Consider the following 22,500-nt stretch of genomic DNA (forward strand, 5'->3'; position numbering starts at 1 on the left):
AAGGAAGGAAGGAAGGAAGGAAGGAAAAAGAAGGGAGGGAGGGAGGAATTAAGGAAGGAATTAAGGAAGCAGGGAAAAAGAAGGGAGGGAGGAAGAATTGGGAGGGAGGGAGGAAAGAAGGAAGGAAAGAAAGAGGGACAGAAGGAAAGAAGAAAAAAGTAGCGAGGAAGGAAGAAAGAATTGGGAGAGAGGGAGGAAAAAGTAGGAAGCAAGGAAAAATAAGGGAGGGAAGGAGGGAGGGAGAAGGGAAGGAAGGAAAAAGTAGGGAGGGAGGATGGAAGAAAGAATTGGGAGAGAGGGATGGAGGGAAGAAGGAAGGAAGGAAGAAAAGAAGGAAGGAAGGGGAAAAAACCCTACGGTAGGAATTTTAGACCCGCAAATTTGCAATACTGTGTTATCTTATGAAATAGAACTAGGAAACAAAAATGCAATGAAAGAAACATTTTAAAAGCTGGAATTTGCTCAGAGCTCCAGGTTCAAATTATCGGGGAGGCGGCCTGGGAAAGTTAGGTCACTGCTGTCTCATAAAAAGGATCCTTTAAAATAATTTTTTTAAAAAGATGCCAGGGAAGGAAAGTAGAAGGCAGGAGGGGGCGGGGGGTAGAGAAAGAAGAAGGAGAAGGAGAAGGAGAAGGAGGAGGAGGAGGAGGAGGAGGAGGAGGAGGAGGAGGAGAAGGAGAAGAAGAAGAAGAAGAAGAAGAAGAAGAAGAAGAAGAAGAAGAAGAAGAAGAAGAAGAAGAAGAAGAAGAAGAAGAAGAAGAAGAAGAAAAGGAGGAGGAGGAGGAGAAAGGAGAAAAGCATCAGGAATCACAAGGCCTTAAAATCCCTCTGGGGAAAAAGGGGGGGGGGAGGGAAAGGACCCCTTGAAATAACAAGGGGTCAGTTGGACGATGCCTGTTGCTAGGCAACAGGAGCCACCAAACATCTTGATAACATTTAAGACCGAGGAATGGATAGGGTGGGGGTGGGGTGGGGGGGCCCCGCGCTGATGAATGGAGCCGCTCCGGCGGTAATGAGAGCAAGTATCCAAATGGATCTGTGTTTTTAAAGGCCAAGAGACACATTAGGCTCTCCGGGAGCTTCCCAAAGCGGAAAAATAAAATAAAAATAAAAGAATAGTAAAATAAAATGAGAGAAATTGCGGCTCTGCTTTGTGAGAATGAAGAAGCAAACAAGGAGGGGCACTTCCAACGCATCCACCACTTCGGCAAAGGGGCACATATATGGAAAGTCCTCGGCTTACGACCGCAACTAAGCCCAGTCATTGCCAGGAGAGGCAGTTGTTAAGTGAGTTTTGGCCCATCTTTACGACCTTTCTTGCCCCAGCTTGAGAGGATGAGAGAGAGGGGGGGGGGGGACTGGCCCAAAGTCATCCAGCTGGCTTTTATGCCTAAGGCAGGACTAGAACTCGCCTTCTCCTGGTGATTGGGCTGAAGTCACCTAGCTGGCTTTCATGCTTAAGGTGGAACTAGAACTCACAATCTCCTAGTGATTAGATCAAAGTCACTTAGCTGTCTTTCATGCCTAAGGCAGGACTAGAACTGGCCGTCTCCTGGTGTTTGGTCCAAAGTCACCCAGCTGTCTTTCATGCCTAAGGCAGGACTAGAACTGGCCGTCTCCTGGTGTTTGGTCCAAAGTCACCCAGCTGGCTTTCATGCCTAACACAGGACTAGAACTCACCATCTCCTGGTTTTGAGCCTGATGACTTAACCGCTAACCTTAACCCCATCACCTTTCATAGTAAACCAACCACCCCAGACAGTGTACAACAAGGAGAAATAGAATAGAATACAATAACAGAGTTGGAAGGGACTTTAGAGGTCTTCTAGTCCAACCCCCCTCCTAGGCAGGAAACCCTATACCACTTCAGACAAATGGCTATCAAACATCTTTTTAAAGACCTCCAGTGTTGGAGCATTCACCGCTTCTGGAGGGAAGCTGTTCCACTGATTCATTGTTCTAACTGTCAGGAAATTTCTCCTCAGTTCTAAGTTGCTTCTCTCCTTGATTAGTTTCCACCCATTGCTTCTTGTTCTGCCCTCAGGTGCTTTGGAGAATAGTTTGACTCCCTCTTCTTTGGGGCAGCCCCTGAGATATTGGAAGACTGCTATCATGTCTCCCCTGGTCCTTCTTTTCATTAAACTAGACATACCTAGTTCCTGCAACCGTTCTTCATATGTTTTGGCCTCCAGTCCCCTAATCTTTATTTAAAATAAATAATCTTCATTTTCTTTTGAAGGTAAAATAGGCTGGCATTCTGCCACTTCTGGAGACTTCCTCACCTCCTGTTATCTAGCAAGCCTCCAACAGTTTAGACACAAATCTGTACCCAGAGGAATGAAAAGATCCCAAGGAATCACACCTTGTATGCATTTGGAGGTCTCCGTGGTGCTGAAATCAGTTGCTTTTTCCTCCCTGTGTGATTTCCAACAATTTCCAGATGGATTCCACTGATTTTTAGATGGATCCCCACGAAGATCCCTTCCAAAGAATCCCGTTCTGTCTTAATCCTGTTTATTTAAAGAGTGCTGAGCATTTCAGCTCTACCTTCAAAGATACGTGATCCTTTTTTTACAACGTGGCCAGCTTATTCCATTCCACTGTGGCAGAACAAATCCATTCGCCCTGTTTTCACACCTCAAAATAAAACCTTTAGATAGCAGAGTTGGACAATGAGGAGGTTGGGGAGGAACATGGGCCAGTCCTGGGGGCCGAGGAAAGCTCAGACGAGGGCTCTGCATCAGAGGCAGAGAGGGAGATAGACAGCAGTGAGGCAGAGGAACAGCTGGAGCCTGTTCCCAGTGTGCGCATGCACAGAGCTGCCAGGTGACAAGAGCAACTCAGAAAGCAGGGTCGACTTGGGAGTAAAGTCACACCTTGGAGGTGATTGGCCCCTCCCACAGGAGACAAAAGAGGGACAAATGGGGAGGGGGCTTTTGCAGGAAACAATTTGTTCCTTTGGTCGTTTCAAGAGTGAAAAGTTCTGTTTGTGACTATAAGAGACTCTATGCCAAGTTTTGCCTTGCCCTGCGTTTGATAACTAGTTATTTGGCAGCTCTCCAAATGAGATAAGGTTCGTGTTGATAAATATTCCTTAGAAAGACTGTTTGCCAAGCCTTGTGGACTGTGAAGGAAAGGAATCCACAGTCGTGTAAATAAAAGAGGTTTTGCAGGGACCCAGACTCTGCTTCTTGCTTTCAAACAAAGCCTGGGTCAAAACACTATTTGGTGCTCCATTTCTACTCCCCAATCCTTCTCAACCACACTGAAATGACTAATAGGTTTTTTTTCTCCTGCGTACCTTCCAATGCTGAGAGGTGGGGAGAAAAGGCAAGACTTACTATGAATGTATCAGTTCTCCTTGTCGCTGATTAAGAGAGGCATCACCTCTCTCGAGCATTCTAGCTATTCCAGGAACAACAGAAAACTCTCTACCCCCTCTGCGCCGGAAAACACAAAAGGCAGAGGAAGGATTGCTAATCCGCACCCACTCCCCTGTCCCCACTCACGAATTCAGTACCTGCTTTTGTGCATGTCAGGGTTTTTGCAAGACAACAACAGCACTTGAGCTGTCGAGACAAAAGCAGCATGGCATCCGACTGTCATTTGTTTTCTCTGTTTAAACGCCTCGGGATGGCACAAGAGGCTTCCCCCCCCTCCCAACAAGAGTTACAACCGCAGAACTTTTGAGGCGGAGAAGAGAGAGAGAGGGGGAAAAAGAAGAAGAAAGAAAAGAAGAGATAGAACGACGGCTGGCTTAAATCCAGCCCTGCTGGGCGCTTCTATCAGTTGGGAAGTAAACCGCTCCAAACTCGATTGCAGAAAATACGACTTCAGCACCAGAGTGGCCAATGCCTGGAATGCTTTCCTTGACTCATGAAGTTCATGAATATTCTGACACTCCTCCCTTCAGGACTGGAATAGAAATAAAACCGAATAACCTAATATCCTCCAGAGGCCTTCATTTGAAGACGATCCCAGTCTATGAACTATATACGCTGACAGTTTTGTATGGTTACTGTCCACTCTGAATCCATGGAAACGCAGAGAGGTGTGGGGAGGGGGGGATACACCTGTAGATGGGTGAATCCTAGTCACAACTCCTGGTAACTGAGGAGGGGGAAATTGAGGTGGGTGGGTGGGTTCCTCTACAGAGAGGTTCCTTCCAAAAAGAGTGTTAAGAAGCTACATCAGCTCCACAGTGAGAACTTGGGAGACAGAGATGGAGAAAGGAAATAGTTAACTGGCTATGTAGCCTAATTAAGAGTTGCCAATTTAATTAGAGCCAGGGATATTAATGCTCTTATTTTGGTGGGGAGGATATGACAAACACATTTTCTTCATGCTATCTCCCTCTCTCTCCTCCTCTATCTCTCACCCTCCTCCTCCTCTCCTTCTCTTCTTCTCCTATTCCTATTCCCTCCTCCTCTTCTTCTTCCTTCTTCTTCTTAAGAGAGATTCTTTCTTTCCAGCCACTTCATTGGAGGCAAAAGAAGGAGGGTGTGTGTGAGAGAGGGACGCCTCCCCCCCCCCACAGCTCTTGCGAGCTGACACAACACCACCAAGGTTTGCAATGAAGAACTTGTCAGCAATCAAGCTAGCAGAAGCTAATTAGCTGGCAGGTTAATGAGTGTGATGGCTCTTGACAGTGCTTCGTGGCAAGCCTCAACTGTATTTAAACAATAAATGATTATTACTTATCCGGAAGCTTGTAAACAATAAGGATTGGATTGGATTTGAAGCTGGGAGGAAGCCGCAGGCTGGGGAAGAGAGGGATCCAGAGGTCCACTTTTGATTCAAGCAGGACTCCTGAATGGAGCTTGGGAAGGGTTGCCATATTCCTTTCTGATGTGTGTCGATCAATAAAATTAAAGTCACTAAAAGTGGGGAGCCAAAGGTTTAGAAGCTTCTACATGCTAAGGGGTATGCACCAGAGAAGGATTAGCTGGCATCGAGATAGGTGAACTCAAAAGGACATTTATTTGGGATGTGTCGTTTTGGGTAGGGGGGTGAGAAAGAGGATTCCTATGCAAAAACAAAAAACAACACCCCCCCCCCCCCCACTGATGGGCAATGCGACCCATCCTCCCCGCTGCAAACAATGAGCCAGGCTAGAAAGTGGGAGACCGTAAGTTCTAGTCCTGCCTTAAGCCATGAAAGTCAGTTGGACGACTTTGGGCCAATCCCAAAACAAAACAAAACACCAGGTTGTTAAATCGGGCAGGACGCGTCTAACAACTGCCTGGCTTAGCGACAGAAGTGGCTGTAACCTGAGGACTACTACACAATAGTCACATTATAAATAGGAAGCCCAGTTCAGCTATATCGCCAGCCTGAGTACGTGGACATTCATCACTGCAAAATCACGCACATCTTGTGTCTTGACGCAACGCGTTACGAGACGTCAAACTAGCTCTGTTTTGCTTGACTCTGTTTGGAGAGCCTGAGGTTGAATTTCAGCTTCTCAGCCACAACATCTCAAATAATAATAATAACAACAACAACAACAACAGAAATAATAATAATAAAATAAAAAAACAGGGACACCCATTGTCATCGGGACACTTGGTACCAGGTCCAAGAATTTTACAAAACACATCAAGAAATTGCAGCTTCCTGCCATAACACCAGCGGAATTGCAAAAAACTGCGCTGCTCGGAACAGCGTATATTTTAAGAAGGTCCTTGGTTGATACCTAGGACGTTGGGCAGCAAACCATATCAACCATTAGCACCAGACAATGGTATTTGTGACCCATCTTTAAATGTTCAGTTGACTGAGTTTCATGTTTAATGAAGAAAGTATATATAAACAAACTTCCTTTTCTAATATGTGCAACTCTCCATCTTTAAGAGATAATTTAAAAAAAAAAGTAGTGGAAAGATTGAATAATAGAAAAGAGCTTGCTTGCTTTTATAATCCCAAAAGGAGAGATAATTTTGTCATTGTACTTAGATTTGCTGCAAAGGAAATCAGAAATTTGACCTTTGAACAGTGTTTTTCTTTCTGCACTCTTCCTTCCTTCCTCCCTCCCTCCCTCCCCTCTTCTTCTTCTTCTTCTTCTTCCTCTTCTTCTTCTTCTTGTTCTTCTTCTTCTTCTTCCTTCTTCTTCTTCTTCTTCTCCTCCTCCTCCTCCTCCTCCTCCTCCTCCTCCTCCTCCTCCTCCTCCTCCTCCTCCTCCTCCTCCTTCAGTTGAACTAGAAGACCTCCAAGGTCCCTTCCAACTCTCCTCCTCCTCCTTCTCTTCTCCTTCTTCTTCCTTTATCCACTTTGCTCGTTATTCGATTGCGTTTCCCTTTTATGCTCTTGGCAGCCAAACATTTCAATTTAAAATAAATCTTTTTTTTTGTTTTTTGCTCCTAAAACAAATAACATTTCAAAAAGGGACTTTGCATGAAGAATAAAGCTTGGGATGCGAGCAACTGGAACCCAGGCTGAGCTGGGAAGAAAAACCCTCTTCGCCCATCTCGAATTCAATGCTTTGTAGAGCGAGGGAGTAGAGGAGGACTGGGGAGGGGGGAGGAATTATTTATAGATATATATATTTTTACTACCCTTGTATATTGCAATGTTATTTCCTTTTTTCTCGCACACTAGCAAAAAGTCCATTTTCACAACCGCTATAAAGTGACATGTTCGCAGCTAGTAAAACAGCTCCATAAATACCTTGGCTAAAGCCGGAGCGCTGCCTTATATCCTTTTCCTCCATAAAACCCCCCGAAGTGAACCGGTGATTTTCCTTGGCGGTTTTGTAAGGAGACAGAAACATTATGAGTGCTCATACGTCCTGACTATCATTTGCCACAAGCAATATCTGTCAGTATTAAATAAAGCTGCATTATAAATGTAAACAAAACAGCCGCCATCTACAAAATGAGCTGTCCGCCATTGCTGGAGGGGGAAACGCAGCCTTCCTTATTGACTTTGGCTCTTTATTTACCCTCCTCCAAAGAAAGGCACTGATTTGTTGTCTCTCTCTCTCTCTCTGTGTCTCTCTATGTCTCTTTCTCCCTCTGTCTCTCTCTCTCTCTTTCTTTCTTTCTTTCTCTCTGTCTCTCTTTCTCTGTCTGTATGTGTGTGTGTGTTTCTCTCTGTCTCTTTCTTTCTCTCTCTCTCTCTGTCTCTCTTTCTCTGTCTGTATGTGTGTGTCTTTTTCTCTGTCTCTTTTTCTTTCTTTCTTTTTCTCTGTCTCTGTCTCCCTCTCTTTCTTTCTCTCTCTCTGTCTCTCTTTCTCCCTCTGTCTCTTTCTCTCTGTGTGTGTGTGTGTGTGTATGTCTCTCTCTTTCTTTCTCTGGCTCTTTCTCTCTCTCTCTCTCTCTCTTTCTCTGTCTGTATGTGTGTGTTTGTCTTTCTCTTTTTTCTTTCTCTGTTTCTTTCTTTCTCTTCTTTCTTTCTTTTTCTGTCTCTCTCTTTTTTTTCTCTCTCTCTTGCCTGCTTCTTTGACACACCACTGTGGAGTATTTAGAGGCGGCACCTGCATCAGCAAAGAACGATGATAAACCAGGATCCAAATCAAGACCCATTAGGGAGGGCAAAAACAACAACAACAACAAGAGAAGACAGAAATCAACCAACCACAGACACGTTGGAGGAATCTTGACAGAGAGGGGGATTTGAATTTTAAAACAGCAGACCCAAACCAAAATTTGTCGTACTGGAGATTTAAACCTACACCATTAATTGGCAGGGAAAGGCAAGCGAAGGGAGAGTTTGGGATCTCTGAAAGAGGCTGATGAGCTCACTTTGTGCGTGTGTGTTTTGTGTATCTCTGTGCAGGTAAAAGATGCCGTGATACCCCAGATGGAGGAAAGATTATATTTGGAATGGGAATGGAGTGTTGGAAGGGAAAGGAAGAAGCTTGTCTCGCAGGAATTGTGCTTGACGCAGGAAGAGGTGAGTTCGTTGTGATGCCGACAGAAGAGGTACAAGCAGAGATCAAATCTGGCTGTCATCAGAGAAAGAAGAGAGTGAGAAAGAGGGGAAGAGAGAGAGAGAAAGAGAGAGTGAAAGAAAGAGACACAGAGAACAAGAAAGAAAAAATGAAAGAAAGAGAAAGAGACAGAGAAAGAGAAAGAAAGAGAAAGAGAAAGAAAAGAAAGAGAGAGAGAGAAAGAGAGAGAGAGACAGAGAACAAGAAAGAAAGAGAAAGAAAGAAAAAGAGACAAAGAGAAAGAAAGAGAAAGAAAGAAAGAAAGAAAGCAAAAGACAGAGAAAGAGAAAGGCACACAAAAGAGAGAGAAAGAGAGAAAGAAAGAGAGACAGAGAGAAAAAGAGAGAGAGAGATGGAAACTGGACTTTGTCTATGGTAGGGAGGGCTGTGAAATCCACTGTATTGCTCAGAGTTTTAAATGCTGAACTCACTGTAAATAAAATTTGCATTCGATATGCAGCCCTTACTGGAATTCTTCCACAGTGGCTTCTTAGCTTTTCTGCAATATAATTGCTTACCAGGAGTCCCTGAATTCTTGGGGTGCCTGTTTTCATTGCTCCCACTCTGGGCTTGCAGGGGAGAAATCTGACAGGGTGAAGCCCATGTCTCTTCCCCCATCAATAGAGTCATCTGAATGAACTCTCCGGCCTCGAGCAAGACGCTGAGACCCAGTTGGCAAAACAAACAATGGATGTCTTTATTTAAAATACTAAGGAAGGATGAATAAATCAGATTACGAGGGAGTTGGGGGTTCAGATGACCTGCTGGGCTTCTCACAATAAAATGATCAACTGCCCAACTGCCTTTTAGTCTAGGCTGCATCTCCCCAAAACTATTGATGGGTTGTCCCCCCCCACCCCCGCAAAAAAAATTATTGAAGGAAAGTGCAGAGGATATTAGTGCTGTTCATTGGAATCCCGAGCTATTTTGATGAGAGAGAGAGAGAGAGAGAAAGAGAGAGAGAGAGAGAGAGGGAGGGAGAGAGAGAGAAGAAGAAGAAGAAGAAGAAGAAGAAGAAGAAGAAGAAGAAGAAGAAGAAGAAGAAGAAGAAGAAGAAGAAGAAGAGGTAGATGATAGAGGTAGGTAGGAAGGTAGATATAGATGATAGAGATCGATCGATGATCGATAGATGATAGAAGTAGGTCGGTAGTAGATATAGATTAGGTAGGTAGGTAGGTAAGTAGGTAGGTAGGTAAGTAGGCAGAGATAGATAGATAGATAGATAGATAGATAGATAGATAGATAGATAGATAGATAGATAGATAGATAGATAGATAGATAGATGTAGGTAGATAGGTAAGTAGGCAGAGATAGATAGATGATAGATAGATAGATAGATAGATAGATAGATAGATAGATAGATAGAGATAGGTAGGTAGGTAGATAGGTAAGTAGGCAGAGATAGATAGATAGATAGATAGATAGATAGATAGATAGATGGATGGATGGATGGATGGATGGATGGATGGATAGATATAGATGGATGGATGGATGGATGGATGGATGGATGGATGGATAGATAGATAGATAGATAGATAGATAGATAGATAGATAGATAGATAGATAGATCTTGGAAGCATCAACAAGCCCCAGTTTGACCAGGCCCTGAAAAACAAAGCTACAAATACAGACTTTTACCCATTTTTTTCAGGGCCACAAGAGAAGAAACAAAAACCGAACAGAAAGGGAAGACACACGCCTGGGCCCCTGTGTGCATCCAGAGGCCAATGAAACCTGAAATCCAGACCTTAAATCACCTCAGGTTGGCACTTAATACACAGAAACCTCTCCTTCCCATTTCGCAGATGTAAGCACCGGTGCAGAAACGCGGCCACAATGCCACCTCGTCGGAGGGCACGCTATTAATTATCGCAATTTCCATCCACGTTGCAGGATCGCAAGGCCCGTGGATCAGGTGGGATCTCTGCACCACAAACCCTGCCCGCCAGTTTCTGTGGTTTGCAACGAAAAACCCCCGAACCAAACCTGGGAGCCGGGATTAAAAAGCCGCCCTTAATTAATGCATCCAGTTGCCATTTAAATAAAGCTGCGGTCAGCAGCCGCCAGCGCCGAAGAATGGGGCAGCCGCGGAGAGGGTAGATGTCCCACGAGGATGCCCGTCACTCTGACGGGCACCCGGAGCCCCCTTCTCCCCCCACACAAAAAAACGTTGGGATTATTGCTTGCACAAAGCAAAACCATCACACGTCTTTCCTTCTCTCGCCCCCCCCGCCCCAGCCCCCCCACTCCCGGCCAAGCTCTCTAAATCATTTCAATTCCTATTTCCAAGTATAATTTAATCTTTTCCAGCGACACTTGATGCTTACTTCATCACGGCGTAATGACAGATTAAAAAGTTGTTGAATTAAATATTAAAAAGGACTTCGGGCAGTCCTGCATTTATTTATTTATTTTATTTTTTTATTTTTGTAACACGGAATAACACAGATTGGAGATGAAGTGAGGAAGCCCAAATGCATATTTTATGCTGAAAAGGGAAAAGCCGTCCATGCGCCCACAGGCGCATATGCCCGCTTATTCTCCTCCAGGCCACCTAGTTTGTAATGAAACATAGGACAGTGTCGGGGTTGTTTTATGATGATGATGATGATGATGACTATTTAGGCAAGGGGAGCAAGAAACGGCATTGGTTATTGCTGAAAACCAGCAGCGTGTAACAAGATTTAAGGCACGCAGGGATGAAGGAAAGGAGTCTGTATGTTGTCTTAACATTATTTGCACTTCGGTTCTTCTCTTCTGTCTCTCGCCCATCCCTGTTTAACAACTGAAATGCCATTCCGTCGCATTGTTCTGACCGAGGCTTCCCAAGAGCAGGAAGCAAACTCCTGGTCCCGACAAAAAAACCTTTTATTAATTGACTGAGAATTCTGCTACTTCGCTTCCAGCAAAGTCTTTCAAGGGAGGATTTACGGTCACAGACCTTCTCTGGCTTGGAGAGCTGCCAGGCTGATCTCTGCAAAACTTGGCCAGGAGTCTCGGAGAGTCAGGAACCAATGAAGTGAACTGATGGCCTCCTGCAAGCTCCACTCCCCTTTCGCTCCTCTTTTGTTTCCTCTGGGAGGGGCCATTCATCGTCCACCTGTGGCCTTACTCCCCAGGAGACAGTGAGTTCTAGCCCTACCTTAGCCATGAAAGCCACCTACGTGACTTTGGGCCAGTCCTCAGGAGACAGTGAGTTCTAGTCCTACCTTAAGCATGGAAACCAGCTGGGAGACTTTGGGCCAATCCCCAGGAGACGGTGAGTTCTAGTCCTACCTTAAGCATGAAAGTTGTCTAGGTGACTTTGGGCCAATCCCCAGGAGACAGTGAGTTCTAGTCCTACCTTAAGCATGAAAGTTGTCTAGGTGACTTCGGGCCAATCCCCAGGAGACGGTGAGTTCTAGTCCTACCTTAAGCATGAAAACTGGCTGGGTGACTTTGGGCCCATCTCCGGGAGCCTGGGAGTTCTAGTCCTGCCTTAGCCCTGAAAGCCCGCCAAGGTGACTTTGGGCCAGTCGCTCCCTCCCCGCCCAACCCACCTGACAGGGGGGTGCTTGTGGGGAAAACCTGAAGAGGAAGGGGTACGTTCACTGCCTTGAGTGTATTTGTAAAAATAATAAAAGGCAGGGTACCGACGCGCTGTAGAGGCGTTCTCGCCTCCACGCAGGGAGCCCGTGGCTCTCTTGCGCTCACACAACAGGCCACCAATCCAGCAGACTAAAGTAAGAGCGCACTGATTAGCTGCTTCTGAATAATTGGCCACCAAATGACATTTCCCTCCCCCCCCTTTTTGGGGGGGCTAGATGTGACAACTTCAGGCGTTCGATTTGCATAATTCGGAGCAAGCGAGGGGAGGCAGAGCCATTGCACACGCACGCACGCACGCACACACATACACACACCCATCTTGCTCAAAGGGGAATGCGTACTATTTCCCCGTAATTATGTATTAAACTGTCAGGAAGGAAAGGGGATATTAGACAGAAGTAAAGGGGGGGGAAAACGTTTTGCAGCAAACATGGATGTGGGAAGCTATCGACGGAGTGAAAAAAAACACACAAGGTACGGCCTTCTCCGGGCTCCATTGGCCCTCCAGAGATCTGAAAACGTATTCGAAGCGTGTTCCAGGTAGTCCTCGGCTTACGACCACCATGGAGCCCAAAATTCCCATTGCTAAGCGAGAAAAATGAGCTTTGCCCCATTTTAAGTCCTTCCTTGCCTCTGTCGTTAAGTGAGCCACTGCAGTCGTCCAGTGAGTAACCCGGTCATTAAGCGAGTTGGGCTTCCCCCACTGACTTGGCTATCTCTCTGTCTCTTCCTCCCTCTCTCCCGCTCTCTCCCTTCTTCCCCCTCTCTCTTTCTCCTTCTGTTTCTGTCCCTCTCTCTCTTTCTCTTCCTCCCTCCCTCTCTCTACCTCCCTCTCTCTCTCCTTCTCTCTCTATCTGTCTCTCTTTCTCAGGGTCCCTCCCTCTTTCTGTCCCTGTCTCCACCCCTGTTTCCATTAGGGGAAATCCTGATGCACCAAGCTAAGTTGGGACAGTAACTGCGATTGCTGGGCTGTTGTGATGGATTCAGCACCACAATCCTTTTCCCTTGTTGGTGTCCAGACACAAAACAATGGCAGAGCAGAATTTGACAACATGGCAAACTGTCTCTCCTCACCTCCTTGCTCTTTCTCCTTCTGTCTCTCTCTCTCTTTCTCTCTATCCCCCTCCTCTTTCTTCCCCCTCTCTCTTTCTCCTTCTGTCCCTGTCCCTCTCTCTCTTTCTCTTTCCCCCTCTCTCTCCCTCTCTCTTTCCCAGTGTCCCTCCCTCCCTCTTTCTGTCCCTGTCTGCCTCTCTGTTTCTCTCTTTGTCTCTCTCTCTCTTTCTACCTCTCTCTCCCTCTTTCTTCCTCTCCCTTCCTCCCCCTCTCTCTTTCTCCTTCTGTCTCTCTCTCCCCCCTCTCTCCCCTCTTCCTCCCTCTCTCTCTTCCTTCCTCTCTCTCTTTTTCTCTCTCCCTCATCTCTTGCTCCCTCTTCCTCTCTCTCTCTCTCTTTCTCTCCCTTCCTCTTCCTCTTCCTCTCCCTCTCTCTTTCTCTTCCTCCTTCTCTCTCCCTTTCTCCCCCCCTCTCTTTCTCTTCCTCTCCCTTCTCAGCCCCGTCAAGGAGTTCCTTCTCCGCCACTTCATCTTGGCCACAAGCACGGCCACGCTGCTGCACCGCCTCTTCTCCCCCCTTCTTCCTCCCTCCCATCCTGACTGCATAATTAATGCAAATGTCTTCACCCCAGCTCTTCCAGTTTACTTTGGTACAACATGTATAGTGGAATATTAACTAGAGAAAGAAAGCAGCTTCGCAACAGGGGTGGGGGGAAAAAAAATCAGCCTGTCAGAGGCTCACTCCAAAATGCCAGCAGGGGGAAGGAAGAAAAAGGAGGAGGAGGAAGAAAAAGAAGAAAGAAAAGGAAGGAAAGAAGGAAGGAAGGAAGGAAGGAAGGAAGGAAGGAAGGAAGGAAGGAAGGAGTGTGTAAGTGCGCTGGAGACCGTTTCATCAAGGTGACTGAAAACTCAACTACGGAAGAAAATTCAGGCTTACATTTATGAGCCGCTCGATATGCATTATTCATAATATATTCCTTTGCTTTTATACATAGATACACCCCGCTGTTCTCCGCTCCCTCACCCCATAGTAAGAAAGCTGCCCAAACTGTAGGAATCAGATTCCGACACAGAGAGAGACAATGGGAGGAAGAAGAAATTAGTCTCTATACTTTGGTTTCATCCAGCAATAATACAGCATTAAAGAGAAGGGGTTTTTTTCCCCCCTTTTCTTTTTAATCTCACTTAAGATCTGCCTTTCTGTGATCCAAGCCTCAAAAAAATGTAGTCTTTGGAGAAGGCATGAATTTGCCCCTCCTCTTCCTTCTTTCCCCCTTGACTTACAGCTGTGGCCGCTCGGAGTTACGACAGCACTGGGGGGAAAAAACGGGACTTCTGACCGTTTTTCAGATTTTGCTACCTACTGACCACCAAAGTCAACGGGGAAGCCAAGATTCCCATCACAACTCGAGAAAGGCAAGGATGCACTTCACAACAGCGGGAAGAAAAAGTCGTAAAACGGGAACAAATTCACTCCACCAAGGTTTCGCTACCGCGGCGTAACTTTTGGGCTCGCAACTCGAGAGCTACCCACACTGACACTTCCCCTAGGATGGTCGCACACGATCAAATATAAATGTTAAAAAGATCTGCATTCAAGTCTAACCATGGAAGGGCAGCATCGTTTATATTAAAATCAATCAATCAGGTATTGGGCCAGTATATACAATACAATAGTAGAGTTGGAAGGGACCTTGGAGGTCTTCTAGTCCAACCCCGGCTTAGGCAGGAAACCCTGTACTGTTTCAGACAAATAGCTATCCAACATCTTCTTAAAGACTTCCAGTGTTGGAGCATTCACAACTTCTGGAGGGAAGTTGTTCCACTGATTAATTGTTTTAACTGTCAGGAAATTTCTCCTTAGTTCTAAGTTGCTTCTCTCCTTGATTAGTTTCCACCCGTTGCTTCTTGTTCTACCCTCAGGTGCCTTGGAGAATAGCTTGACTCCCTCTTCTTTGTGGCAACCCCTGAGATATTGGAAGACTGCTATCATGTCTCCCCTAGTCCTCCTTTTCATTAAACTAGACATACCCAGTTCCTGCAACCGTTCTTCATGTTTTAGCCTCCATCCCCCTAATCATCTTGGTTGCTCTTCTCTGCACTCTTTCTAGAGTCTCCACATCTTTTCTACATCTTGGCGACCAAAACTGAATGCAGTTTTCCAAGTATGGCCTTACCAAGTCCTTATAAAGTGAAATGGAGATGAGCACCGCTCCCTAGAGTCGGGAACGACTAGCAAATACGTGCGAGGGGAAACTTTACCTTTATCTCTGTGCAGACGGTCGGGCTGTGGCTTTGTGGCTTTTCATTTTGGCACAATGCTAACAGGGCGTATTAATAGTGTCACTTTCAACCTTGGGATCAGTACACATCAGAGAGGTAGAAGAGAACGAAAGAAAGAGAGAGAGAGAGACAGAGAGAGATAGAGGGGCAGAGAGACAGAGAGAGAAAGAGAAAGAAGGAGAAAAAGAAAGACAGAGAGAGAGAAAGAGACAGAGAGAAAGAGAGAGAAAGAAAAATAAAGAGAGAAAAAGACAGAAAGAGACAGACAGAGACAGAGACAGAGACAAACAGACAGACAAAGAGAGAGAAAAGAGAGAAAAAGAAAGACAGAAAGAGAGAGACAGAGAGAGAGAGCGGACGAGAAAGAAAGAAAGAAAAAAAGAAAGAGAGAGAGAAAGAGAAAGAGAAAGAGAGAGAGAAAGAGAAAAAGAAAGAGAGAAAACGAGACAGACTTAGACAGAGAGAGACAGACAGAGACAGAGAGAGAAAGCGAAAGAAAGAAAGAAAGAGAGAAAAAGAAAGACAGGGAAAGAGATATAGGGAGGGAGAGAGAATCCCCCAGTGAAACGAGTGCGAAACAGGCGGCTCATTGATTTTCTTCTTGATAGACTGCTATTAAAACCCGCGAACAGGCTGACCTTGTGCATAAGTGGAGAGGGCTTGTACAGCGCACCCAACATAAAAGTTGAAAAAAACGAAAACAAAAAACCCACCAGCGTTCTTGAACAGCTGGGCTGAAACCCCAGCCTCCCACACCACACACCCCTCTAAAAAAAGTTGACCCAGAAGCCATCATTTATTTAAAATTGGCAACTACAATTTAACAAGCTATATACCAACAAACAATCAGCCTAGCTTGCACCTTTCCACAGCCATCAATTAAGAAGGGGAGTTTACAGGAGGCGCAAGCGAATTGCAAAAACCCAGCAACCCTCTGCTACGAAGCCCAAACAACAGAAGTGTTGTTTGCAAAACAACCACACACCAAAGAAAAGCAACAAAAATTACTTTCTCGCCACTGTAGAAATAAAAAAAAATGGAACTAATGCTTGGAATTCCATTTGCCAGTCATGGGAGGTTGCCTTCTCTTTGCAGGAAAAAAAAAAGAGTATAAATAGCCCATTTTTTCCCCCTCCTGCAAAAATAAAACCTCAATTCTTTGAGATATAGGATACTGAAGGGACAGCCAGAGAAAATATAAGCCAAATTTAAAAGCCATCTGTAGAAGCATTGGACAAAACAAAAATTAGGCAGATAGTTATTTTCAGAAAGGCTTAGAGATGGCTAACGTAAAATAAAACCCAAAATTTCTTTGAAGTGCAAGAGTGATTTAAGGGAAAAAAACGTATTCTATCTATCTATCTATCTATCTATCTATCTATCAATACCTATCTATCTATCTATCTATCTATCATCTATCTATCTATCTATCTATCTATCTATCTATCTATCTATCTATCTATCTCTATCAATTATCTATCAATATCTATCTATATCTATCTATCTATCTATCTATCATCTATCTATCTATCTATCTATCTATCTATCTATCTATCTATCCTTCTATCTATCAATATCTATCTATCAATCATCTATCTATTTATCTATCATCTATCATCTATCTATCTATCTATCTATCTATCTATCTATCTATCTATCTATCTATCATCTATCTATCTATCATCTATCTATCTATCATCTATGTATCTATGTATCTATCTATCTATCTATCTATCTATCTATCTATCTATCATCTATCTATCTATCTATCTATCATCTATCTATCTATCTATCTATCTATCTATCTATCTATCTATCATCTATCATCTATCTATCTATCTATCTATCTATCTATCTATCTATCTATCTATCTATCTATCTATCTATCTATCATCTATCTATCTATCATCTATCTATCTATCATCTATCTATCTATCTATCTATCATCTATCTATCTATCTATCTATCTATCTATCTATCTATCTATCATCTATCTATCATCTATCTATCTATCTATCTATCTATCTATCTATCTATCTATCTATCTATCTATCTATCTATCTATCTATCATCTATCTATCTAGGAAAATGTCCTTCACTGAAACAAACAAGCCTGCAAAATTAAGGCTGTAACCCGACCTTCCTTTTTCACAAATACTTCTAAAACGTTTTGATTTATTTAATCAAGTGAGCGGGGGGGGGTACTAAAAAGCTGCACTTTTCCCCCCAAAAAAATCAAAATGACTATCAGATGTGGTAGCGAACGAAACCCTTAAAAACTACACACCCCAGCTTCAAAGGGCATTTTTTGGAAGATTTAAACTACAGCCGAGTTAATCTGTTTGGAAGTCTGGAAATGGAGAAAGATGGTTTTCTTTTAAAAATGAAATAAAATGCAAAGGGGAAGATAAAAGAAACTTGCTGGTGAAACGGAAGGCTCTAATTCTCCTTGTTCCCTTTAATTCTCCTTGTTCCTAGCACAAAATTCTCTATTCCGTTGGAAAGGGAAAGGGAGGGGGGGAAAAAAACCCCAGTTCTGAGCTATTTTGCTCTCTTTTGTCCTTCTCTTCGCATTTGCCTAAAGGCGGTGAACTAAATTACAGTCCCAAGTAAATGAGTGTAATTTACCTACTGAATTCCCTTGTTTGAAAAAAGGAACACACAATGCATTCCTGCATTCCCTCGGATCAAATTTACCATTCTACATGTCAGGAACAATCCAGAGGCAGTAATTTGAAACGGTTTGAACCTTCAAATAAGGGGAAATTAGAAATGTTTTGAGCGCACACGGCATTTCCAGCCAGAAGATAAAAAAAAAAACCTGATAAAAGAAAGAGAGAGAGGGGGGGGGAATATCCTGTATCCGTTCAATTCCTTCGGCTTTAAGATTTATAAACCGGGCATTAAATGCGCCAGCTAAGTCGCAGCCTGCGAGAAACTAAAGGAGAGTGGAGAAGGGTATTAAAAGTGAAAACAGGACAATATTTATGGCTCCTGTGGAGTGTTTATTGGGGGGAAAGACAGAATAAAAGACAGAGAGAGAGAGAGAGAGAGAGAGAGAGAGAGAGAGAGAGAGAGAGAGAGAGAGAGAGAGAGAGAGAAGGGGATGTGATAAAAATGCAGATGGAAAGCTGCCGCCACCCCCTTGTGAGAAGTCTCAGGATTCAAACTTTGCAACTGCGAACGGATCTTCCTTTTCTGTTTTTCAAACCCGGCAACTTCTGATTTAAAGCCCAATGCAAAGAGGCAACAACTGCTTAAAATAGATAATAAAGACCACTAAAGGATGCTCAAAGGCTCATCCAGACCCAGAATCTCTCGGGATGGGAGGCCTAGCACCAAAAGCCCAACTACCCTTTCTCCTAACCTCTGAGTAATGGCTACCAGGAGTTTTCTCCTTGCCTTCTCTGACTTTAAGACGTTGTCAAACCCTTTCTAGCTAAGCCCCCTCCAAAAACCATCCACATTCTGCTCGGCCTAAAAGCCACCTCTCAGGCTGCCGGAACGGGCGATAAATCTTCATTATCCTAAATAAAATTACAGTCCTTTAAATGTATCCGGAGAGGAGGATTTTTCCCCCCCTCTCCTCCTAAACAGCCACCTTAGCGAGTAATGGGAAGCAATATGGTGGCACTTCTGTCGCAGTGGGAAGTCTGTTTAAACTGTCGCCCTGCTAGCAAACCAATTCTACATATTAAAATGAATGGATTGGCGATTTCAGAGGAAGGAGGTGAGAGGGAGGGGACGAGGGGCTTCGGAATCATTTATAAAATCAAGGCTGTTATTAAGATAGCGCGATTTATTTTCCTCGGGCAGGGGGGGGACCAACCCTCAGTGGCACATCCAAATGTCTCTTTCCCTCTTCGCCACCCTTTCTGCTTTCAACCAAAATCCATCCATCCATGCCAGTAAATTAAACATTGATTTTTCAAGCCACGTTTTATCACGCCCATCTTTGGAAATGTCGGCCTGCAAAAGGGGTCACGTTAACTCTCTCGACCTCCAAATGTTTAAACCCAGAAGGAAGACCCAGGTTCTTGACAAGCCAACTGAGATCCTGAGCCCACATGGCCCTCTCTTAACTCTTGGGACTTAACTGCAAATTCCAGGGCTGTTATTTTCTCGCCTCCTCTGACCTTAAGGCCTTGTCAAGCCCTTCCTTTTTGGTATACTAAAAAGCAGAGGCATCACCCTGCCGACAAAAGTGCATGTAGTCAAGGCGATGATTTTCCCAGTTGCAATGGATAGCTGTGACAGTTGGACCATAAGGAAGGCTGAGCGCCAAAGAATGAAGGCCTTTGAACTCTGGTGCTGGAGAAGACTCCTGCATTGAGTCCCTTGGACTGCAAGGCGATCCAACCGGTCAGTCCTAGAGAAGATCAACCCTGATTGCTCTTTAGAAGGCCAGATCCTGAAGAGGAAACTCAAAGACTTTGGCCACCTAATGAGAAGGAAGGACTCCCTGGAGAAGAGCCTCATGCTGGGAACGATGGGGGGCCAAAGAAGAAGAAGGGGACGGTAGAGAATGAGGTGGCTGGATGGAGTCACTGAAGCAATAGATGTGAGCTTGAATGGACTCCAGAGGATGGTAAAGGACAGGAAGGCCCAGAGGAACGTTGTCCATGGGGTCGCGATGGGTTGGACACAACTTTGCAACTAACAACAACAAGCCCTCTCAGCTAAGCACCTTTGAAATTATCCATAAAGTCACATGCTGCGTGTTGCGGTACATTTTTGGCTTGGAATGGAAAATCTGGAAATGGTACATCTAAAAACTTGGGAGTCCGTATCTCAGATCATTTGGAAGGTGGTGAGGGAGGATTAGTTCCCATACTAATACCAAGCCTAGTATGGCTTCTACAGAATGCGATTTTATTTATGTATTTATTTATTTTATTTATGAACTGATCATTCTGCCCATCTCATCACGAGCGACTCTGATACTTATGGGATAGTCTAGCGTGCTTTCAGATTCTTGCTCCTTGTCTTCCTTTGATGTTTTATTATTATAATTTCAAGAAAACAGGGACAGAAACTATGGTGGTAAAAGCACATACCTACAAGTGTAAAGAGCAAAAAAGGGGGAAAGAGTATGCATTTAGGTGGGTGTGGATAACTAGCATTTCTACTTACCTATTTACATCACGACTTGATTATTTGTCAAATAATTCAAAGCAGCGAGCACACCCAACGCAGCTTCCTTTCCTATTTTGAATAACTAGTAGATCTAAAGGATCTTGTGGCTAATGTATTTCAAGACCCTAATCTCTAATTATCTATCTATCTATCTATCTATCTATCTATCTATCTATCTATCTATCTATCATCTATCTATCTATCTATCTATCTATCTATCTATCTATCTGTCTATCATCTATCTATCTATCTATCTATCTATCTATCTATCTATCTATCTATCTATCCATTCATCATCCATCTATCTTATCCATCCATCCATCCATCCATCCATCCATCCATCCATCCACCTATCTATCTCTAGACTATACAAGTAGAAAATATCTCCTTCCTGCTTCTCCCACAAGGATATTCCGCAAAGCATCTAATTTCTTCTCTGGCTCAATCCTTGCAAATAACGCTGAAGTTGATCATTTTGGAAAGAGATCAGCTAACCCAAGACCTGCAAATAGCTCGGTAATCAAAAAGAGATTTCCACTCAGATCTCATCAACCACACTTACTTGCTGAGCAGGGCAAGCATGACATCACCATTAGGCTCCAGAAATGCTTTAAAAGGATGAGCAATCTCCACTAAAATTTAAGGAGAGACAGAGAGAGACAGAGACATGTGGAGAACTCTACTGGATGCTCTTCAGGAGGGAAAGGTTTCCCTGTCCAGTCATGTCCGATTCTTATAGGACGGTGCTCATCTCTATTTTTTTGCCAGCGCTATCCAAAGATATCTTCTGTGGTCATGTGTCCAGCATGGCTATACGCCAAAGGCACACAAACGCTGTTACTTTCCCCCCATCTTCGGACAGCGCTGGCTCTTCGGCTCTTCGGCTTTACACACACACAGACACACATATATTCCCTCCAGCACATCACTTGTTTGCACGGTGCATGGAGCTGAATCAAAGATTGGGTTTCAGACCCTGCCAAATCGTTGGGAAAATGACGGGAAACCTGTAATTTAGGGAAGCGGTGCCAGCCTTCCCCCACCCCCACCCCATATGAGCCAATTCCCGACGGCTTAGCTGTAGGCCTCGCTAATAACAATATTGCTCTCTTCAGCATGGGCCATGGTGCCAGGCTCCACTTGGCATCAGCACTGGAAAACGAGCTGAGTGTGAAACTCGTCAGACTGTGTAGGATTTGGGGGTCTGGGAAAACAACGACAGTAGTCCTCGCCTTATGACTGCAATTGAGCCCACAACCTCTGCTGCTAAGTGAGACAGTTGCCCATTTGCTTTGTCTTGTTGATTTCTTCCAAGAGTTGCCACCACGCAAATCTTCTTTTAAATTTGTTTAAAATATCTATACCCCGTTTGAACAACAGCAACAACTCTCAAAGGGGTCTATTGTGAAAGCTTTACGTTTAATGGAAGAGTCAACCAGCTTTATAAAAATCATTCTACCATGTTTACCTGGAGGGAGGGAGAGAGCGAGGAAGGAAGGAAGGAAAGGAGAGAAAGAGAGAGAGAGAAAGTGGGAGGGAAGGAAAGAGAGAGAGAAAGAAAGTGGAAGAAAGAAAGAAAGAGGGAGGAAGGCCAGAAAGAGAGAAAGAAAGAACAAGAAAGAGAAAGAAAGGAAAGAAGGAAAGAAAGAAAAAGAGGGAGGGAGGAAAGGAGAGAAAGAAAGAAAAAGAAATAGAGAGAAAGAAAAGAAAGAAAGAAAGAAAAGGAGAGGTGAGGAAGAAAGGAGAGAAAGAAAGAAAGAGGGAGGGAGGGAGGAAGGAGAGAAAGAAAGAAAGAGAGAAAGAAAGAAAGAGGAAGGAAGGGAAGAAGGGAGGGAAGGAAGGAAGGAAGGAAAGGAAGGAAAGAAAGAAAGGAAAGAAGGAAGGAAGGAAGGAAGGAAGGGATGATTAAAAAGGGTTTAAATAGAATAGAATGAAAAGTGCCAAAGTCTCCCAGTGTCTTTTTATAAAAAAAACCCAGACAAACAAGGTATCCGACCACGTCTACCACCATCGGTTTCAAATACGCCACAAAGCTTTCAAGGGCTTTTCCCTCTCTGCCTCCAGCTCCCCCCCTCCCCAAAAGTGGTTGCTAGCCCAGCCAAGAACAATTACGCCCCTTCTGAATTATGGCACCCAATAAACCGAGATGACAGCCATATGCAGCCAAATATTTTGGCACTTGAACTAAAAAAAAAAAACAAAAAAGGAAGGGGAAAAAAAAGAAGAGGGAGCTTGGGTGATGAGGGGAGAAGAAAGGAAATGTAAAAACCGTCCGGGATTAAAGAAACGAAAGGGACAAAGATGCTCCGGGAAGATGCAGCCCTTCCGAGCTAGGTGCTCAGGCCCCATCCATGGAGGGCACCCAAAGCAGCTCATCCGAGAAACGCTGTCAGTGAGTGGCACCCGCTGTCGGGTTCAGCCCCCCAATCTTCTCTTCGCAGGCATGGTCTTCTCCAGCTGCAGCTTAATTTCCTGTGACTTGCCTAATTACTGTAATTAAGGATTAATTGCCA

At 44.3% G+C, this 22,500-nt stretch overlaps 1 protein-coding gene across 2 annotated transcripts in view; it reads right to left on the minus strand.

The window, feature by feature from the left end:
• PBX3 (PBX homeobox 3) overlaps window positions 1-22,500 on the minus strand; it is a 144,725-nt gene that overhangs the window by 46,598 nt on the left and 75,627 nt on the right. The gene's annotated exons all lie outside the window — the stretch shown is intronic.

The sequence above is a fragment of the Natrix helvetica genome, assembly GCF_964273705.1.
Source record: "Natrix helvetica genome assembly, chromosome: 15".
Classification (NCBI taxonomy): Eukaryota; Metazoa; Chordata; class Lepidosauria; order Squamata; family Natricidae; genus Natrix; species Natrix helvetica.